The sequence below is a fragment of the Kogia breviceps genome, chromosome 1 (genome assembly GCF_026419965.1).
Source record: "Kogia breviceps isolate mKogBre1 chromosome 1, mKogBre1 haplotype 1, whole genome shotgun sequence".
NCBI lineage: Eukaryota > Metazoa > Chordata > Mammalia > Artiodactyla > Physeteridae > Kogia > Kogia breviceps.
In genome coordinates, this window is record NC_081310.1 from 188,834,621 (window position 1) to 188,854,529 (window position 19,909).

Sequence of the window (19,909 nt, forward strand, 5' to 3'; positions counted from 1 at the left end):
ATGTGTGCCTTAAGTCAAACACCTGTGCTTCTCCCCAGGAAGCTGCACCCAGGAGAGCAAGCCGGGTCTCCTGGGAATTAAGCCAGCACTCACCTCTTCTCCCTCTCATTGTGGGAGATTTAATAAATATAATATCTACCATTTTTGGAACACCCACTATGTGCTGAGTACTATGCTGACTGTTTGAAATACTTTGTCGTTTATTCTCTCAATCTATCCTGTAAAGTAGGTTGAGCCCATTTTACAGCTCAGTCTACTGAGGCTCAGAAAAACTACAAAGCTGATCAAGTCTCAAAGCTAGGTTCAAACTCCAGAATGCTTTTCTGAGGAGATGGGTCTGCGTATTAATAAAAACTCAGGCTGCAGCTTTTCTACCTGTTTATAACGCTCCTCGAGCCAGTTTGGTGAAATTCCTGGTGAGAAGGAATTTCTTCTCTCCCTCTAGCCATGCCCTTCCCAATTCTTGCTCACACCCTGCCCTTCCCAGAAGATCCATAAATGCTTCTACATTTGTCATCTGGTGACCTGGCATCATGTCAAGATTTGGATGTTCAAAGGGGAGGGGAGTGGGAGAGGAGGCACAGGGGACCCACGAAGATGCCATTTATCACAGCATTTCATCAGCTCCCTGTTTGGAGTCCTCCGAGGCACCCTATTACCTACCTTCTCCAGAATCTAAACTGCAACCTGCCTTGGAATGTCTTCAAAAGACAGATCCAGCCTGAACCTGGCCCTACTTACTAATCGTTCTTTCACAGGACAAATTCGTCTTGGATGAACAGAGTCCCAGAACTGTGCTGGACACCAGGATACAGGACAAAGAAACAGACTAGCCCTATCCCCCGTGGAGCTGGCAGTCTGACGGGGTGTGTGGGCGGGGGAGGGATGCATGCTAAATGTGCAGTGACAGCACCAAGTGACAGATACTATGATGGCGGGTGGTCACAGAGAAGCCATCAAACCCAGCAGTCCTCCATCAAACCCAGGGTAGGGACCCTCAACCCAGGGATCCCAGGGGGCAGAGGAAGTTCTGAGAGGAGGCGTCACCCAAGTAGAGCCCTGGGGAATGAGCGGGAGGGGACTGTCCTCAGCATCCCCTAACTCTGAAGTTGCGCCCATCTCCCAGCTCTCCAATCTCCCCGCATTCCTCTCTCCTCCAGACTCTTTTCCTGGGCTGCCCTTTCTTCTGCCATCTCTTGATGCTAAGTATCTTTCAGGACTTCCCCTGCTCTGAACGTCCTCTCCTAACTGCCCAACCCTGACAATTTCCCACTGCTCCTCATTCATACTCTTCAGCACTTAACCTGAAGAACACAAGGCTCAGAGAGGGGAGGTGACTTGCCCAAGGTCACACAGTAAGCGAGCAGCACAGTGGGTATTTGAACACGAGCCTCAGGGCCCTGCAAATGGCAGAGAGGGAGAGAGAGAGGGAGAGAAATTCCTCCAGAGGAATTCCAAAGGCAAAGGCAGAGGAATGCCCAGCATGGCCCTTGAGCAAGGGCAGGCGGGAAGGCTCCCGGAGGTACTGTTAGCCTACGCTGCCCTGCGGTGGGTCAGCAGGCACCTGGGCCTGGGTTGGTGGGCAGCTCCGGGGCAGACCACCCATCAGGAGGATATTAACAAGCCGTCCAATCAATTAGGAGCCAATACTTAAAATTCATCTTCCTCCCTACCGCACAGTATTAAACCACAAACACTTGATTATATGCCTCTTACCTCGCTGATTTGCATAAATGGGAAGAAACACTTAACAGCGGCAACACTAATTAATGCCCGGGGTGCACTGTGGCTTTAGCGGCCTGTTGGCAGCTTCCGCTTGGGCTGAGGGTGAGTCCCGTGCAGGACGCAGCCAGGGTCAGGGATGCCACAGACAGGGTGTCCTCCGGTTGGAGCTGGGGTGCAGTGGAGGACACACAGAGAGACAGAGACACTTCAGACTCACCCCTGCCCTCAGGGAGCTCCCAGTCTGATGGGGGAGGCACTGAGGCTTCTCCTTAAGGAGATCCCAGTCTGATGAGGGAGAAAAGGGCCTACAGAGGATATTCCTAGTCTGATGGGGGAGAACCAGGTCCTACCTTTGGAGGGTCCCAGGCAGATGGGAGATGCACAGCCTCTGCCCTTGGGAAGCTCATGGTCTAGTGAGAGAGACAGAGTTCACGCTCTGAGCAAATGCCTACTCGGATGGAGGAGACAGAGCTCTTTCCCTACAGGAGCCCTGAGTCTGATGGGGTATCAGGCCCTGCCCTGGAAGTGCCATCCATCAAAGAGGCAATCTGATGAAGGAAAATCTTGGTGTTTGGAATCAGGCAAACCAAATATGTGACCCTGGGAAAATCACTCCTGATTGTAATTTCCTCATCTGCAAAATAGGCACTTAGCATCCCATTAGCGGCTGCAGCCCGGGAGGAAGAAGGGCCTGGCTTGCAGCATTTCTAAAGTCCTGGCTGGGAGGCAGGAAGCCAAGGGCAGGCGCTGGGAAGGTGATGATGGTGCCTAGAGACGAATGAGTCCCCTGCCTGGAGAGTCCCCGGTTGAGGCTGCACAGTGAAGTCCAGGGACCTGGAAGGATGTGGTGAACAGACTTGCCCGGGCCCACCTTACAGGTGAGTCACCATGATAGGGGCCTGCTTCAGCCACGCCTGGGGACAGACAGTGAGGTGGCATTAGAGCTCCCGGGAGCTAGAACCACCCTCTCACCCTCAAAACGTTCTCGGAGGGCAGAGAAGGGTGGGGGGCTGGGGAGCCTGGGTTCTGGACTGGGACAGCATAGCGGGTAGCCAGGGCTGTTGAAAGTTATTTGGAATCTTGACTCCAGGTCTCAGTCCCACCTCTGCCCCACTTCTGGCCTCACACCCACTGCCCCTTACACCCATGTTACCTCCTGGCCATGCTCTGCTTCCTGGACTACATATACTCAGAGACAGAAGCCACGTAGTTGGCTGTTAGGGAAACCTAGAGTTGCATGGGGTCTTCCCCAAGCTCTCTTTATGAAACCGTGTTACTAAACTTTTAAGTGACATTAGGGAGAGAAACCCAGGATGCTATACACCTCCCTGAGGACCCTCATTACAGCGGATCACAGGGTGGGACTGGTGACCTTGGTCTTGCCTTCTAAGCAGCAACACTCAGGCTTGGAGTCAGGTGGGCCTGAGTTGAATCCCAGCTCTGTCACGCATTTGCTGTGCATCCTTAAGCAAGTTACTTACCCTCTCTGAATTTGTTTCCTCATCTGCAAAGAGGCGAGGATGAGATGTAAATAGGAGCATGAAGTGGGAGGGTGTATGCACAGCACTCGGCCCATCCTGGTATCCGTTCTTCCCTGGCTACCACCTCTTAAAGGTCTAGGGTTCCTGAAGGCCCTGGAAGCGACCCCCTCCCACCAGCCAGAACAGTCCCCCAGTAGTGGGCAAAGCCAGGCAGAGCCCAGCCCCTTCCAAGAGGGCTGTGTCCGAGAGGGGCCTGCAAGCAGCCCACCTACCTGGATTAGTTCCCAGCTGGGTAACTATTTACACAGATTGCCAGGCCAGTGGTACATCATAATTACATATTCTATGTATTAATACTTCACCTTTTGCCAGCACTGCATCTGGGCCTCTCAAAACACGTACCAACATTAATCAGTTCAGCTCCCAGCCTCCTTGACCACCCACAGTTATTAGCTTCCCTTTCCTCACCCTGGACGGGGCTGGGAGCCAGGCTCACCCAAGGTCACTGCCCAGGCCTCAGGGAAGGCTCGGCCGGGTCTGGGCCTTTAGTACTGGTAGAGGGACACCAGCTTGCCCTCCTCCGGCCTGTCCCTCTGGCCTGTCCCTTGCCCGTCTCTGGCCTGTCCCTGCCCAATCAAGGTGCTCCACGACCTCCTCACCAGCGTCCAAGCCTGGGTCACTCTTTCCTGATTTCAGGGTTGCCAAGCTGGTCTCTGTGTCCCTATAACTTGTTTTGGGGAGGGACTGGCACCCAGCTCTTTGGAAATCCTGGACCCCACGTGCCCTGTGCCCTTTTCCCCTTTGGGGGCTCAGCAGAATTGCCCTTGGAGGGGTCGGTGAGCCCCCCGGGTCAGGCCCCCCTTTTATCTGCTCTGTAGCTACGTTTGATGAATCCTTAACAGATGCAAGCATACACAGATGCCGGGTTCTTCGTCCCATAGCAACCCTACAGAGCAGGTGTTATTATCCCCATTTTACAGACGAAGGAGCAGAGGCCTGGAGACTTACGGCTCATCCAAGGTCACGGGGCCACAAAGTGGCAGAGTCCAGACTGAGACTCGGATCGCCCCTCAAACAACTTCCACGCACGAGTGAAGGGTGTCTCTATGCCGCCTCCTCTGCGGGGTGCTGGAGCAACGGGCAACCCCCTCCAGGGGTCACAGAGTGGGGGGCAGTGCCTATGACAAAGGCAGGGGGTGAAATCCAGGCTCATGCAAAGTGCCATGGAACCCAGGGAGCCGGGGGGAGGGGAGCAGGGAGGCAGAGCGTGGCTTCTGGGCTAAAACTTGAAGGACATAAGGAGGGGTAGGGATGGGGTGCATTCCAGGTGGGAACAACATAAGCTAAGCCATTTAGGGTCAAAGAAAATGGAGCTGTCTTGTGTAGCCAAAGTTCATCCTCTACCCTCCCCTGCACTCACTTTCCCCCCTTTGTTCCTGTTCCCTTGTTTCCTTTCCTCTTTCCTCTCCCTTCCTTAGAGGAGGAATTCCCTGGAGACCCTTGAGACTGGCTAGAATCGGGAAAGGTCCTGGAGGGCTGCCTGGAGGAAGAGCGAATCTAGTAGTCCTGACCTCTTGACTCTGTCTGCTTCAGCTGGGGCCCCCAGGTAGCATGAGGGACACCTCTCTCTGCCAGCCCCTGCCCATCACCAGCCCCTGGTGACAGAGCCCCTCTCTCACCTCTGAGGTAGCCCTCCCTGCCGTGAAGGGAAGGTTCCTCAGCACCAGATGCATCGTGTTCAGGAACACACATGCATTCTCTCCAGGCAGGACCCAGCTCAGAGTCAGGGAGGTGACAGGGCTGGCTCTAGCCTCCTTGAGCCAAGCATTAAGGTCGGAGAAGAGAAAGCTGAGCGGCCGACTGCTCCTCTCCTTTGCTTTCCTTCAGCGCCAGGCAGAGCCAGAGGAAACGGAGGGCGTGGACTTTGAATGGGGAAGTTTTCATGAAGGAGGGAAGTTTGAAAAAAGGTGTAAAATGGGAGTTGGGACTGGCAGGCCTTGAAAGGGGCGAGGGTGTGCTCAAAATAGGGGGCAAAGCAGCGAGGTCAGGTTCTATCAAAGTCCCCGTATGGGGAGCCCAGGCAGGGAGGCACATTTCGATGGTATCAGGCAGGATGTATGAACGAGAGGATCAGTCCAGGTGAGGGCAATAGGGAGTGATGGGGACTCTGGGGTGAAATGGGGTGTACGCCCTGCCTTAAGGCGTGAAAATTAACTAACACAACACAGACAGGTGATAAGAAACTGACCTGGAACCTAGGGATGGGTGGGCACCTACAATTAACTCACGATGAGACAGTGGAAGGCTTGTCCCTGCTCCGGGCCTCAATGCGTCCACGTGTTAAATGAACGCATGGGCTTGTTCCTACAGGAGGGCGCCCGATCTATCAGCAACCAATGAAATGAGATAAAGCACTGGCGGTTCTGGGTAAAGGGTGATGGATTACACAGACGCTGTGCAGGAAAGCAGGGGCAACACACGTCTGGGCCTCAGACCACCCGGCACTCAAGTCCCGGCCCCTCCCCCTCCCCCTGCCACCCGGCCCCTCCCCCTCCCTAGCTGTCCCACCCGGAAGTCTGCTTCACTTTCCTGACCCTCGGTCACTGCATCTGTACAGAGGGGATCATAACACGTAATCCACAGGGTTATGAGAACTACAGGAGGAAATGCCCAGTCCGCACCGGGCTCAGAGTAAACACTGCCCTCCTCCCGCCCCCCCGGGCCCCATGGCTGCTGCTGTTTCACTGGTTCTTTCCTCCCTGTTAGTAAGCCAAGTCACCAGGGCCTGGCTGAGCAGGGATGGTGTGTCCAGCCCCACGCTGGGGCTTTTTGATTCCCAGGGACTGTGGATTCCCGAGCTGCTCTGAGCCCCACCCCAGCCTTCTGGCTGAGCCTCCTCTGCCGAGAGCATCTCTCTGAGGCGGAGGCTGGCGGAAGCCTTCTCAAAGCCCGTTAGAGCCGTCTGCGGACCATGATGGGACGAACAGCTCAAGAGGACAAAACCATCCATAACTGTTCCACGGTTTACGCTGAAGCTGAAGCAAAGCCCGGGCACGTCTCCGTCACTCTCCCAGCCTCCTCGCCATCGGCCTCCTGTTCTAAACAGCGGGGCACGATAGGAACAAACCTCAAGGCACGCTTCTCCCTTCGGTGCCACGGAGCCCCGTGACCACTGCTGCTGGGTGGGACCTGGGCGCCCTTGGGAGCTCACAGCCGGAGCCCGCGAACCTCGGGATGCCACCACTGTTGGCTGTCACACTCAGAGCAAGCAATAAATGTCAGCCCCTGTGCTATTACGTCATAGCTATGGGGCAGATACTGTGCTGGGCTCTTTAACTGCATTATCTCTTTTAATCCTCACCTTAGCCCCATAAGATAGCTTCTCATATCCCTATTTCAAAGAAACAGGTTCAGAGAGGCTGAGTGAGCTGTATAGGATCACACAGCTACTAACTGGCCACGCTGAAACCGGAGCGTATGGCCCTACCCCAGGAAGCAGCATCAGGTTCTCAGGGGCGCCAGTCGCTAGGGACTTGGGAGCTTTAAGGGGATGCATAACGAGTAGGGCAGGAACTTCATGTCCCGCACACGGCCAGAGGCCAAAGTCATAGTGATGGAGGTTCCAGTCTAAAATCTACATAAGAGAAATAACAGTGGTGACAGCCAACACCATTTGCTGGACCCCCACCAGTACCAGCAAGATGGCAGTCTCACATCGCCTCCACCCTGCAAAGATACAGACACTTGGTGGCACATTCCAGGTGTGGAAACTAAAGTTCAGAGAGGTCAAGCAACACACTCGGGCTCACACAGCATCTAAAAGGCCAAACTGAACTGTGAGCTCAAGGCTGTTTAGAACTGAGTCCGTGGTCTCTGCTTTCTAAACATCCTCAGCCCAAACATCATCTCCACAGGGGATCCGTTCTGACCCCACCCAGAGCCCCTGAAATTTACTCTGCCTGATTCTGGGTCTGCTGTCCCAACTAGAGTTTAGTTCCAGGAGGGCAGAAACACTGGGGGCTAACACACAGCTGGTTCCCAAAATGAATCTGTGGGACGATTGTGTAAATTCATTCATTCATTCAGCCAGCACATAATGAACACCTATGATATGCCAGGTCCAGTTCTAGGCACTGAGGAGACAGCAGTCAGGGTACATAGAAAAGTCCCTGCCCTCATGGACCCCACATCCTAGTGGGGAAGACAGGCAATGGAACATAAATAGGTGGTAAATGTTATGTAAAGACAAGGGTGGAAAAGAGCAATAAAGCAGGCCCAGAGATGGAGAGAAGGTGACCACACATCCCGGAATGCCTGGAGCATTCCTGGTTTAAGCCTTTTGTCCAGAGCATAATCATTATGACTCCTTTCCCTTTAAAATTGTCCCATATGGATGACAAATTGTCTGGCACCCTTGTGGTGGGAAACACTACGAAGTTATCATTGATTAGGTGATGGGGCAGAAACTGTTGGTTTTCACCAATATGCAGGCCTGGCCCCAGACATCCTGTGAGCCCCTCTGCCCTAGTGTGAATCACTGGTCAGCCAATATTCACCCCGTTCCCCTGCCCATCGTGGTGGAGTGCACTTCCCCTCCCACTAAAGTCGGACGTGACCATGACACCAGCTTTAGCCACTGGAATGTGGGCGTAAGTGATGTGTGCCTCTCTGGACCTGGTTCCAGACCCACTAGTTGAGATCCTCTGTGTATTCTTTCTCTTCCTCTTCAGCAGAATGCATACAGAGGAGCCAGCGAGGAGCCCCAAGGGTCCTCCAGGAAAGACAGAGGCACAAAATGGAAAAGGCTGGGATCTCTGAGCCACTGCTTGGAGGTAAGCCACCCGGGGGAGCCTTTGAATAAAAGCAGGAATAAATGCTCTTGCCTTGGCCTGAGCAAGAAATGAATTTTTATTGTTAAGTTACTAAGAGTTTGGAGTTGTTTGTTACAGCGGCTAGTGTTAATCACCCTGACTATTACAAGTTGTCCATGAAGGCCTCTCTGAGGAGGTAACATTTGAACAGAGACCTAACTGAAGTGAGAAAATAACACCACACACAGAGGACTTGGTACGTGCAAAGGCCCTGGGGACCCAGAAGTCTCAGTGACTCATGGGGGCTGAGTCACATCCTTTACCACCAGGCCACCTTGCTCAGGTCACATATCCTGCCTGAAACTTTGTTTTCTCTAGTGCAAACTGGGACAGGCACTGCCCCTGCTTTTTTCCCTTAAGGCACCAAGGTGGGGAGGCTGATGCGGTAACAGAGAAAGACAAGGGCCGTCAGCTCAGAGGCCGGCAGGCAGACCAGACACTCTCCACTTGGAACAGTCTAGAATGCACTGACATTTGTGACCCCACTTGGTGAGATCATGGAGAGGTGGCAGCTGCCCCAGTGAATGTGCTGGTGGCCTTGATGGGGTAGCTAGATCACTGGGGTGCCTGGAAGATGCTCCTCTGAATTCAGGGATCTCAGCTCCTGGGGAGACTCTGAGAAAGGGATTTAGACCTTCTGGAATCCAGGGAGGAGGGCAGGGTGGAACATTTGTGGACTGCCTGGTTCCAAACTAGTATTTACAAACCTATTCTCATCCAGCCCCACAAGCAACTCTTCAAGGCACCCAGTATTTCTGGCCCTGGCCACCCTTCTTCAAACACCGGGAGCTAAAACAGAATCCTGGGACCAGTATCTCCAGGGTGGGGCACAGTGATTGGTGCACAGTAGGGACCTAACTTTAAGCCCCCTTAAGTATCTCAGGCCAGGTGTTATATATGGGCTATCTCTAATCTTCCCAACCCCCCATAAGGTGGCTATTATCCCCACTTTCCAGATGAAGAAACTGAGGCTCAGAGAGGCCCAGGTTCAGAGTGAATGGCAGCAGACTCCAGCCCAGGTCAACCCGGTTCCAAAGCCTACATTCTTGCTGTTGAATAAATGAACACGTGACTCACCATAACGATAACTAGCATATAGGAAACCTGCACCAGGTGTGCCACTCAGCGCTGCATTCACTTTATCTCAGAGAATCCTCAGAAGCACCTTTGAGGCTGGGCATTACAGTACCCATTTTACAGATGAGGAACATAGGGGAGAAATGACTCGCCCAAGGTCACACAGCTGGGAAATGATGGAACCAGGATGGTGAGGTGGATAAATGAAGCCAGGGCCCTACCCTGGAGGAACCCTCAGAAAAACACCCAAGGTTTCCATGACCGGCCCATGTAACAAAGGCCTATTAGGGCCAATCGTGGGACTGGCCTGCTGCTCACAGCCCATGAGCTGTGCGGTGCTGGGGAAGCAGGTCCGGCCGGCCGGGCACCCAGCCAGAGAGGCGCTGTCAGAATATATCACCTCTTATTATCAGCAACATTAGCTCCATGATTCGAGAACATTCACAGTATGGACACTAATGATTAGCACAGCAATGTGTGTGTCTGAGCCTCTGAACCGTGCCGGGATGCTCACCCCCTCCCTCTGGGTGTGTCATTCTTGCCTTGGAAGGCCGCTCAGGTCTGCCCCTCGCCCTGAAACTTTGGGGACTGTCCCAGCCCCAGGGTCTCCCCTGAACACCAAACACTCCCCACTATGGCCACACATCTTCCCCGAAGGCTCTGTGGTTCTGTCTCCTAGAGCTGACCGGCAGCGGCTGAGCACACAGATGTAGGCGCTGTGGGTGGCACACATCTGGCCTGGCTGTTGGTGCAGGAGAGGCAGGCTGCTGGGGGACGACCCCGGAACCCCCTCTGTGCACCTAGCCTGTCACGAGTCCCAGAGACAGTACCAGACACACGCTGGAGAACACATCTTACTGATGCTGTACGTGCTCGTGGATGCGTAGTTCAAGCCCTGGGATTATGCTCTGGCTTTGCAAATGGATATAAAACGTTAACTTGTTTGCAAGGGGGCTGGCAGGCTACTCTGTACTTAATAGAAGCAACCTTGCTCATTCAAGGAGAAAACATTCATTCTTTAAATTATGCAGGCTTGTTTTTTCCACTTTTTATTTTTATTTCCCCTTACTTCTGAGCAACGAAATAAGCTGAATATGAGATCTCTTGCTTGCCGTGACCCACATTCCTTCACTCAGCAAACATCTATGGGGCACCTTCTCTGTGCCAGAACCTGCACCGGGCGCTGGGGACACGGCGGGGCTGGGGGGACAATACCGACCTGGCCCCTGCCCTGGTGAAGCTTATAGTCTGCTGTTGTGGCCTGGATTCTAGAGCTGACTGCCTGGGTTCAAATCCCAGTTTTACCACTAACCAGCTGTGTGGCCTTGGGCAGATTACTTAACCTCTCTGGGCTTTAGTATCCTCATCTGTAAAATGGAAATAATAATAGTACCTCTCCCACGGAGATGTTGTGAATTTAAATGAGTCATGTGTATAAAAACCTAGAACAGTCCTGGCATGTAGGAGGTACAAAGTTTTCAATAATAGTAATCATACATGCTAGCAGAGAATCAGATGATAAACAAGCAGAGAAACGAGCAAACAAAATTATTAAGGACATTGACAAGTGCCCCAAAGGATGGCTCAGATGTGTTAATAAAGCGGGGAGAAGGAGATATTTCAGTGGGGTAGTCAGGGAAAGCATGTCCTAGTCTCTCTGACTTAATTTGAGCCCTGCAGGAGGGGAAGGCGGCAGCCATGGGAAGATCCTGCGAAGGGTGATCCAAGCAGGGGCAACTCCAAGTTCAAAGGCCTACAGTCTGGACAGCTCCTAGCACGCCTAGAAGACAGCCAGGAGGCCAGAGTGGCCGGAGTAGCATGACCCTGGAAGAGAGCCTGACAAGGTGAGGTGAGAGGGTGGCCACCGCCAGAGGAGGTAGGCAAAGGACTGGGATTTGACTGCAAGTACAATGGCAAACCTTGGAGGGTTGTAAGCCTGGAAGCGGTCTGGTCTGATTTACATTTTAATGACATCTCTCTGGACTCCTTGAGGAGCTGAGGTGGTGGTGGGGGGTGAGGGTGGCAGCCACGGAGACCAGTTGGGAGGCTGCGACAAATGCAGGATGGCAGTGGTGGCCTGGACTGGGGGTGGCAGTGGCAACAAGAGGAGCAGCCAGATTTGGGACGTGTTGGGGGAAGCGTGGCCAGGACTTGTTCTTAGACTGGATGGACGTGCAGAGTAACAGGAGGAGAGGAATTAAGGGTGATTCTTTTTTTTTTTTTTGGCATCTGCTAGGAGACATATGTTTTATTTCTGTTCTGATCCTGCCATTAACTAGCTGTGTGACCTTGAGTACGTCACCTAACCTCTCTGAGCCTTGTTTTCCTCACTTATTAATCAAGGGTAATGTTATCTGGCCACTTACAGAGATGTGAACGTGCTGTAGATAGAGAGGCAGTAAGGAGGGCTGGGGAAGGAGGGGAGAGGAGTTTGTTGGGCCAGACTCTGGTCCCACCTGAGACCCTCTGTGCTGACTTTGGCCAGAAGCCAGTTCCAGTTGAGCAGAAAAATCCTCTGGTTTAGTTCCTCCCACCTGGACCAAAAGCAGATATTTCTACTCCCAAGAGTGGGGGTGCGGCCGGGGAGTGGTTGGGCCAGAGGGAGGAGCATCCTGATCTCTCAATATTGTCACTCCCCCCTACCTTGGAGTGATGCTCCCTGGAGGGCCCAGGAGAAAGGGTAATGGCTCAGTCCCAGCCTCTCCTGAGAGAAGCAGTGACTCAGCCAAGGTCACCTGCTGAGTCAGTTAAAGGCCCAGAGTAGATCAGAGTTGCCCCACCTCCTCTATAATCCCCACCCCCCTTCCCCGTACCCCATCAGCATCTTCTTCTAAAGGAGAGGGAAGGCCAGTCCCCAAACTGATTAAGCCTGCTAGGCCCAGGGCTTCCAGCTATGGGTTCTGAGACAAACAGGCAAGGGTTCTATGCTCTCTCACAGTTCGCAAGAAATTGGGAAAATGATGGAGGATGAGGAAAAACTGCCATTTATCACGCGCTCCCCCTCTGCCTGCTTCCTCATAGTATAGCACTCGATCTGTATAATATTCTTGTTTTCTTCAATAGATGGATGTCTAAATGGGATCAGAGAGGGCAACTGATTTGCCCAAGGTCACACAGCAAAGGCAGGTTCAGTGCCACATCCATGCTTTGTTCACTGCCCCGGCAGAAGACACACATTTCCCCCCTAAAAGACCAAGCCGGGCAAGGTCTTTCCCTTTCTGACTGGGAGGGCTTGGGCAAGAGATGGAATGGAGCCTGAAGGGATGAATAACGGAGTGGCTAAATTCCTTCCCAGTCCTGGGTTCCATCCCCTGACAGAGCCTTGACCTCAGTAGGGACGCCCAAGGGCAGCGGTTGGATTTATCTAACCTCCATCCTCAGGCTAGCAAATGCCCCCACGTGTTACGAACCTGCTCCGTTCCCTGCCCCGAGAAGCTGACATGAGGGGTGTCGTTTCATTAGCGCCCCCCTCACCCTTCTGTTTGGACTCCAAAATGTCTACATAAATTACAGTCCCGATACTTATTGCTTCTGTGTTGCGCTGGCAAGAGCACGCGTGCACTCCATGTCCTGGCGGAGGGAAGGTCACCCCTAGGACTCTCTCGCTGCCCCCCACCCCCGTCCCCTGTCCTAGGACCCAATGCTACCAGGACAGCGGGGAATGGACTGTCTCGCGGGGCCTGGGAGGGGCAGGGGCATTCAGGCTCTGGGGAGAGGAGGGAGGTGGATTTTACAGGAGAGCTTTCACATGCTTGGTTTTGCCATTAACTTTGAATGCCTTTGCGGGTCTTTAAAGTTCCCCATGGTGGTTTATAGGGAATATGACTCGAGGAAATTGGTGGCACAAACAGGGTAATGGGTGGCTTTCAGATGCCCAAGCAAGGGTCAGGGAACAAAGGCAAGAAGCTGCCCTCTCCCCACAAAACCTAAGCCAATGATAACTTAAAAAACAAAAAAAGGGCTTCCCTGGTGGCGCAGTGGTTGAGAATCCGCCTGCCGATGCAGGAGACACGGGTTCGTGCCCTGGTCCGGGAGGATCCCACATGCCGCGGAGCAACTAAGCCCGTGAGCCATGGCCGCTGAGCCTACGCGTCCGGAGCCTGTGCTCCGCAACGGGAGAGGCCACAACAGTGAGAGGCCCGCATAACGCAAAAAAAAAAAAAAAAAAAAAAAAAAAAAAAAAAATTTCACATAAATTCCTTTCCATTTCCCCTGCAAAACCCTCTGTCTCCGTGCACAGAAATGGCTGGCAGGATAATCACCGTGGAGTTAACAGTGGTCATCTGAGCGGTGGTATTCTCCTTTTCGTGCCTTTCTACATGCTCCAAATTATCTCCAGCTTTTGGGTACTACTTTTGTCATAGAAACAAAAAAAGTGATTTTTTTTTTTTTAAAGTCAGATAATTCAAAACAGCAGGAAGGAATGTTTTCCAAGGCACCCGAGATTCACCCATGATAATAATCCATCACTGGGGCTCCCAGTCTGGCATCTTGTCCTGTTTTCTCCGTGGTCCTCCAGCTTGACAGATGGGGAAACTGAGGCACTGAGAACTTAAATGTTTGACTCCAGGTCACACAGAAAAGGGGCCTCAAGAGAAGCCAGGCCTCTGCCCCTCCCAGCCTGGCCCGCATCCCTGTCTGTCCAGGCTTTCTGGGGCCCAGGGCTGGGAGGTTACAACTCACAGTCTTCCCATGGCGTGAGGGGCTTTCACTTTGCAGGGTTCTGGGCATTCTTTTTGGTGGTCTGAGGGCTGTGTTTACTGGAGGCTTCTCTGGTCAGACTTAGAATGTCCTGCAGATGTCCTCAGTGGACTGAGGGACTGGACCTAGATGCTTCCAGGAGCTTCCAGACCCAGGCTAGTCTAGGTCAGGATGGAGCAGAGGAGGGGGTGTCTGTGAGTCACCTGCGGACCCTTGTCCTTGCCACTCAATTCAGACTTACCGAGAGGCTGCCCTGTCCCAGGGAGACGGGGACAGACAGCTCCCCGTATCCTGCCTCCCTTCTTCTGTAGGTGTCTTTTCTGAGGCAACCATGTGAAAACATCATGGCACAAAAACCAGAATAGACACTCACGTTCCCCTTAGATTGAAATGTGATAAGGTCTAGGCCCATGGACCTTACCCTCAGGGGCTCCCACTCATCATCATGAAGCATCATGTGTCTGATGGGGGAGACAAGGCTCCTCCCTGCAGAGGTCCCAAGTCTGATGGAGTAGACACAGCTCCTCCTTGGGGAGGTCCAAGTCTGATGGGGGAGACACAGCTGCTGCCTGGGAGGGTACACTCTGATGGAGGAGACACACCTCTCTATTATTTGAGAACACCCAATCTAACAGAGAAGACAAGACCCTCACCCAGAAAAAAAGCCCTAGAATCCTTTTATAGAGACATAGAAATGAGGGCACAGGCCCAACGGGTCATCTGCATTAGATGATTCCCGAGGGACTCAATCCAGAAACGGGGGGAAATCTCATGGAGAGCATCCAGGAAGGCTACCCTGAGAAGGTGATTTCTCTGCCAGGCTCTGAGGACGGGTCAGCCAGCAATGCTGGGTCCTGCCCTCAAGGAACTCGGGGGGCTGGAGCAAAGTGGAGGGTGCCAGACACTGACAAGAAAAGGTGGGATTGGAAACCCATGTAATGGGTATAGGCCAGGTTAGGAGCTTGGACTTTCTGGCTGGGCACTAGGGAGCCATGGAGAGTTTTAAGCAAGGGAAAGGGTGGTCAGATCTGTAGTGTGAAAATCTCAGCGGGGCTGCAGGAAGGAGGAGGGAGTGGGGGAGGAGTGGAGGCAGGGCGAGTGACGAGACCGTTGTGATGCTCTAGGCTGGCGATGGGGGTCCAGCCTGAGGGCTTGGCTATAGGATGGGAGCGCTAGACCTGGTGGTGGAGGGCATCGGACAGAAGACTTGAAGCCCTGTACTCTGAGCCCAGCCTGACAGAAGGGCCAGTGAGGCTCAGTGAGGTCTGAGCTCTGAGCGGCCACCTGGCTGGGCTCAAGGACACAGGCCCAGGGTCCTCTTCTGTGGATGCCCACTGGTCTGCGGGCACCCGCACAGCTGGACAGCGGACACCTGCTGTTACTAGGCCCGTGTGGGAACAAGGTCAGAGAGGAGAAGGCCCAGGGTGGGCCCTGGGATATCCTGAGGTGCCCCAGTTTGGAAGAGCCAGAGGAACGTCAGACCACAGCCTCTGGCACCCCCATCCCAACACTCAGGTCCCCGTTGAACCCCTCACCTGCTAAAGCCACGGGCCCCCCCTGCCTGCTGAGCCCTCCATCTGGATGGGCATTTGTCCCACTGGCTAGCGAAGCCTTCAGACCAGGCAGTGCAGTGGTCAGCCTGAGGCCTGAACTGACCCATCTGGGAGAAGAGCTAATAAGCCCCTCAATTTGCATATATGCAAACAAGGTCCACTGTTGACAGAGCAATTAGCATAGCCCACTGCCTGGCAAGGCCACCAGGCTTGGCTGCGGGGCCTGGGATCTTATCTGTTGGGCTCAGCGCCCAACTTCTTCTCAGCTGAGGCCTGGTTGGGTGGATGCTGAAGTCCCAGACTGGGCTCGATGCCCCCTTCCAGAGGGCAGGGGAGCCTGTGCAGGGCTTTCTGGGGAGGAATAGGGAGGCCTATGGAACTGGAAAGATTTCCTGGGTCGTGGCTTCCTTTATTTTGGGCAGGGGGAGAAGGGCCATCAGGTCATAAGATGCGCATGGGACATCTGACCACTGCAGCTCTGATAATACGGCAAAAGGAACGAGCCAGGGCTTTGACTTGGGGGAACAACGAGTTCTAGTCCTGACTCTGACACTTGCTGCTGTATGACTCCGGATACTTTGAAATGACCTCTCTGGGTCTCATTAGTCTCATTTGTAAAATGGAGGTACTGCCTCCGACATAGGCTATTGTGAGGATTAAAGGAATCCTCATAGTGGAGTGCTAGGTGTAAAATAGCTGCTCATTAAATAGCATCCCTGTGTCACCAGCCATGGTTTGCAACAGAATAAAAGGCATATACTTAGCTTTCTTCTGCTTCTTTTTTCCTCACCCTGTTTTTTTTTTTTTTTAACATCTTTATTGGAGTATAGTTGCTTTACGATGGTGTGTTAGTTTCTGCTTTATAACAGAGTGAATCAGCTATATGTATACATATATCCCCATATCTCCCACCCTGTTGGTTTTGTTTTGTTTATTTTTCATCTGAACTGTGTTTTAAATGTTGTAAAGCATATTTCCATCCAATAACTTAGGATACAGTTGGTGAAGTTGGCTGGCGACGTATCCCCATTTTACAGACAAAGAAACTGAGGCCCAGAGAGGTGAAGCGACTCGCCTGAAGTCATCCAGCAAGTTGGCAGTAGAGCAGGGAATTGGGCCTCCAGGCCCCTCCCTCTCATGAGCTCTTTCGGCTGTAGCAGTTGCTGGAGACCCACAGCACTCTACCTATCCTCTGTGCTTCTGCCTCTCCCTGCCTCTCTCCTCTCTCTCCTCGGGTCTTCATTCTCTGTCCACATCTCTGTGTGCCAGGCTCTCTTTTCCCTGAGTCTATCATTCTGTCAGGCGCCTGCTGAGAATCTGATGACAGCCAGCCCTGCTCAACCAGAGAGTGGGAAGTTCCTTCTTGTGTCTGACTGCAACTTCTCTTGCTTTAAAATCCATCTGTATCCTCTTTTGTCATCATTGGCAGATGGGGAAAACTTTGGCTCACCATCTGCTTCATTGAATAACCATCATCATCATCATAAATAGAAGCAAAGCAAAGCACATCCCAGAGCTTTTAACTCCCCCTCTCTCTCCCTCTGGTCTTCTTCTGACCAGATGAGACCTTGACTTTAAGGCCCTTTAACCCTTGCTCACGAAACCAATTCCCATCACCTTGGATGCTTCCCTTCTTCAAGCTCTAGTTGCCCCAGCATGCTGTCCCACTGGGTGACCCCAGAGGCGGTGAGGAGAGAGGAAAGGGTGGGGAAAGAGCTGGGGGTCTGCAGTCCTGTGCTCTAGTCCCAGCCTCGTGTGTGAGCTCTAAGCCATCATCACTCCATGACTGCAGACATGTGCCAGGGACCTTGCGGAGGGGAGGGACGTGCATGACACACACTCCTGCTCCCTCCTTTCCCAGAGGACCAGAGAGCAATTAGCATGTTCCCTGGCCTCAAGGAACAACTGGGGACAAGGGACGGTCAGTAGAGGATTATAATCCTGGATGTAAATGCTATGACAGAGGAAGGAAGCCTGTGGGAACACGGAGGAAGGATACCCCAGCCAGCCAAGTGCAGGGCATGGTCAGGGAAGGCTTTCATGAAGAGGTGACTTCCAAGCTGAATCTAGAAGGACATCTTGGCATAAGCCAGGTCAAGAGGAAGGGAAAGGCAGAGCCAGCAGAGGGGACAGCAGGAGCCAAGGCACAGAGACCGTGCTGAATCTGGTGTATTTGACCAGCTGGAGTACTAAGCATGGGGGTGTTTGCTTCTGTGGCCTGGGCACCGTTCTATGCTTTACAAATACATACTCGCAAAATCCCCGCAGCTGCCCCCCAAAGTAGGTAGAATGATGGCTTGGTTTGGGCTCCCCCAGATACAGACTCAGAAAAGAATTCAAGTGCAGGTAGCTTCTTTGGGAGGTAACCCAGGAAACTTCAGTGAGGGAGCGGGGAAGAGAAAGCAGTCAATTCTGTTGTGTTACCACACCAACGACCACCGCGGAGCCCAAGCCCACTGTGTACCTCTGGGAGCCAGTGGAGAAGACACTCCCGGAATGAGTGTCCAGGTGTCCAGGCCAGGAATGCTGCCTCCAGGCAGAGGGTCACTGCGTTCACAGTGAACAGATTGTGGTCGTTACAGAAATAGCCCAAGGGGGCTATGGCTGGGCACTGTCCGTGTCTGCTACCGTATTAACCCCATTTCACAGATGAGGAAACTGAGGCCCAGAGCATCCAGGTCTCACAGCCAGCACACCGTAGGGCTCAAACCCAAGGACCTGCCCCAGAGCCTGTGGTCATGACCATGGAGCCACACTGCCTGACAGGGTCCACTCCCAACAGGAGGACAAGGGGAGCGGTGAGAGATGAAGACAGAAGAAGGAGGGCAAGAGGCACGGGAGGCCGAGACTTGCTGCGAGGAGAGTGGGTAAGGTGCAACACCCAGGCAGCCCTGCCGCGTTCTGAGCACTGGAAACGCCCTGGGGAACCCCCACGGACCTCATCAGCAATGCAGCCCAGGCAGCGCCTCTCCAGAGCCCTGGGTTCTGAGCCTGAATCAGATGCCCCACCCTCTGGTTCAATGACCACATTTCCCCAGCCCAAACTAGAATTTCTTGTTAGACGTGGCTTTCCCACTGGGAAGGGAAGAGTGAATTTATTCATGCACACAGTCTTACAAAGGGTTAAACATTAGCATGCCTTTGCTTATGCATGTCACAAATTGTCTTTATTGAAAACGATTTTTTTTTTAAGTTGCAATGGGGACCATCCTGGAGAATCTAGAAAATACAGTCTCTGTACACGGAAGGGATGAGAGCTTGTCCGCAGAGGGATCGATGGTTATGAATATGGGTTTTCGAGTCCCAGCCAGAATCGAGCACATAGTAGGTGCTTATTAAATGCTTGACGACTAAGTGACTGGGTCTGAATCCCAACTCTCCCACAGGCTCTGTGCATGGCCCTCTCTCGGCCTCAGTTTCCTCATCTATAGGAAGGGGCCAATGGTGTCCGTGAAATGGGGATGTAGGTGAGATAACTCAGGGAAGGCCTCGAGCAGCAGCCTGGCTCCTAGAAAGCGCTCAGTTAGCAGGGGTGGTGGCAGCAGCACAGTAAGGGGACTGAGGGAGTGGACGCCGGGCTGGCATCCAGCCTGCGCTTCTCCATCTAAGAGGAGACTACCTGGGCGCGATTGGCCCGGGTGTGGCAGGGAGCAGTGACGTCCCTAAGAGGCCCTCCATCAGTGAGCGACGGGGATTGGTGTATAAACACCCCAGCTTCCGGGCGATCCTGAGGCGTGTCCCCACACTGTGTCTCAGCCCATCCAGCCGCCGCTGTATCAGCTTCCTTCCTTTTTCCGTCTCCCTCGCCCCCTCCTCTGCTGGTGTTTCCTGGGGTCCTTCCCAAATAAACTACCTGCACCCGAATCCTTGTCTCGGGCTCTGCTCCACTTTGATGGGAAACCCCAAAAGCCAGTGACAGCGATGCCTGAGGTAGTCACAGTGTCCCGGCACTAAATCCCTGAGAAGCGAGGACCGCGCAACACCACCCTCCCTCCCACTTCTCAGGCTGGTGTGGGAAGGAATGACTGAGATAAACAGCAGGACAAAGCTACAGAAAAGAAGCGAGTGAGGCCACATGTCCTGGGAGGGACTATTATATTTCCGCAGTGAGATAAGGATCTTAAAGCTTGCTGATTCTGTAGCCCGAACGTGGGGTTCAGGCACTGACAGTCTCCAGCTCTGTTAATCCCTCTCGCCCCCGCCGGTCACTTAGAGCTCCGTTCTCTTCAGCCCCAACCCTGGGGCAGATAAACTGAAGTGGATCCAGCCTCATCAACCTTGGCTGTGAGACAAAGAGCACCCTCCAAGCAAGGGACCTGGTGTGCCCAGGACAGGGGAAAGAGGGGGTGGTGTCCCTCGGCTCCTGTCCCCAGGTCAGGCCCTGCTCAAGGCTCAGCCCTGCCACTAACCCACTGTCCATCCTGGAGCAGGTCACTCCCTGCCCTGAGCCTAACCTTTCCTCCTCTAAAATGTGGCGGACAAGGTGGCAGATGAGCGAGGG

At 53.3% G+C, this 19,909-nt stretch overlaps 1 protein-coding gene across 1 annotated transcript in view; it reads right to left on the reverse strand.

Moving 5' to 3' along the window:
• The window catches only part of IGSF21 (immunoglobin superfamily member 21), a 246,849-nt gene that overhangs the window by 201,030 nt on the left and 25,910 nt on the right, over window positions 1-19,909 (reverse strand). The window lies entirely within an intron of this gene.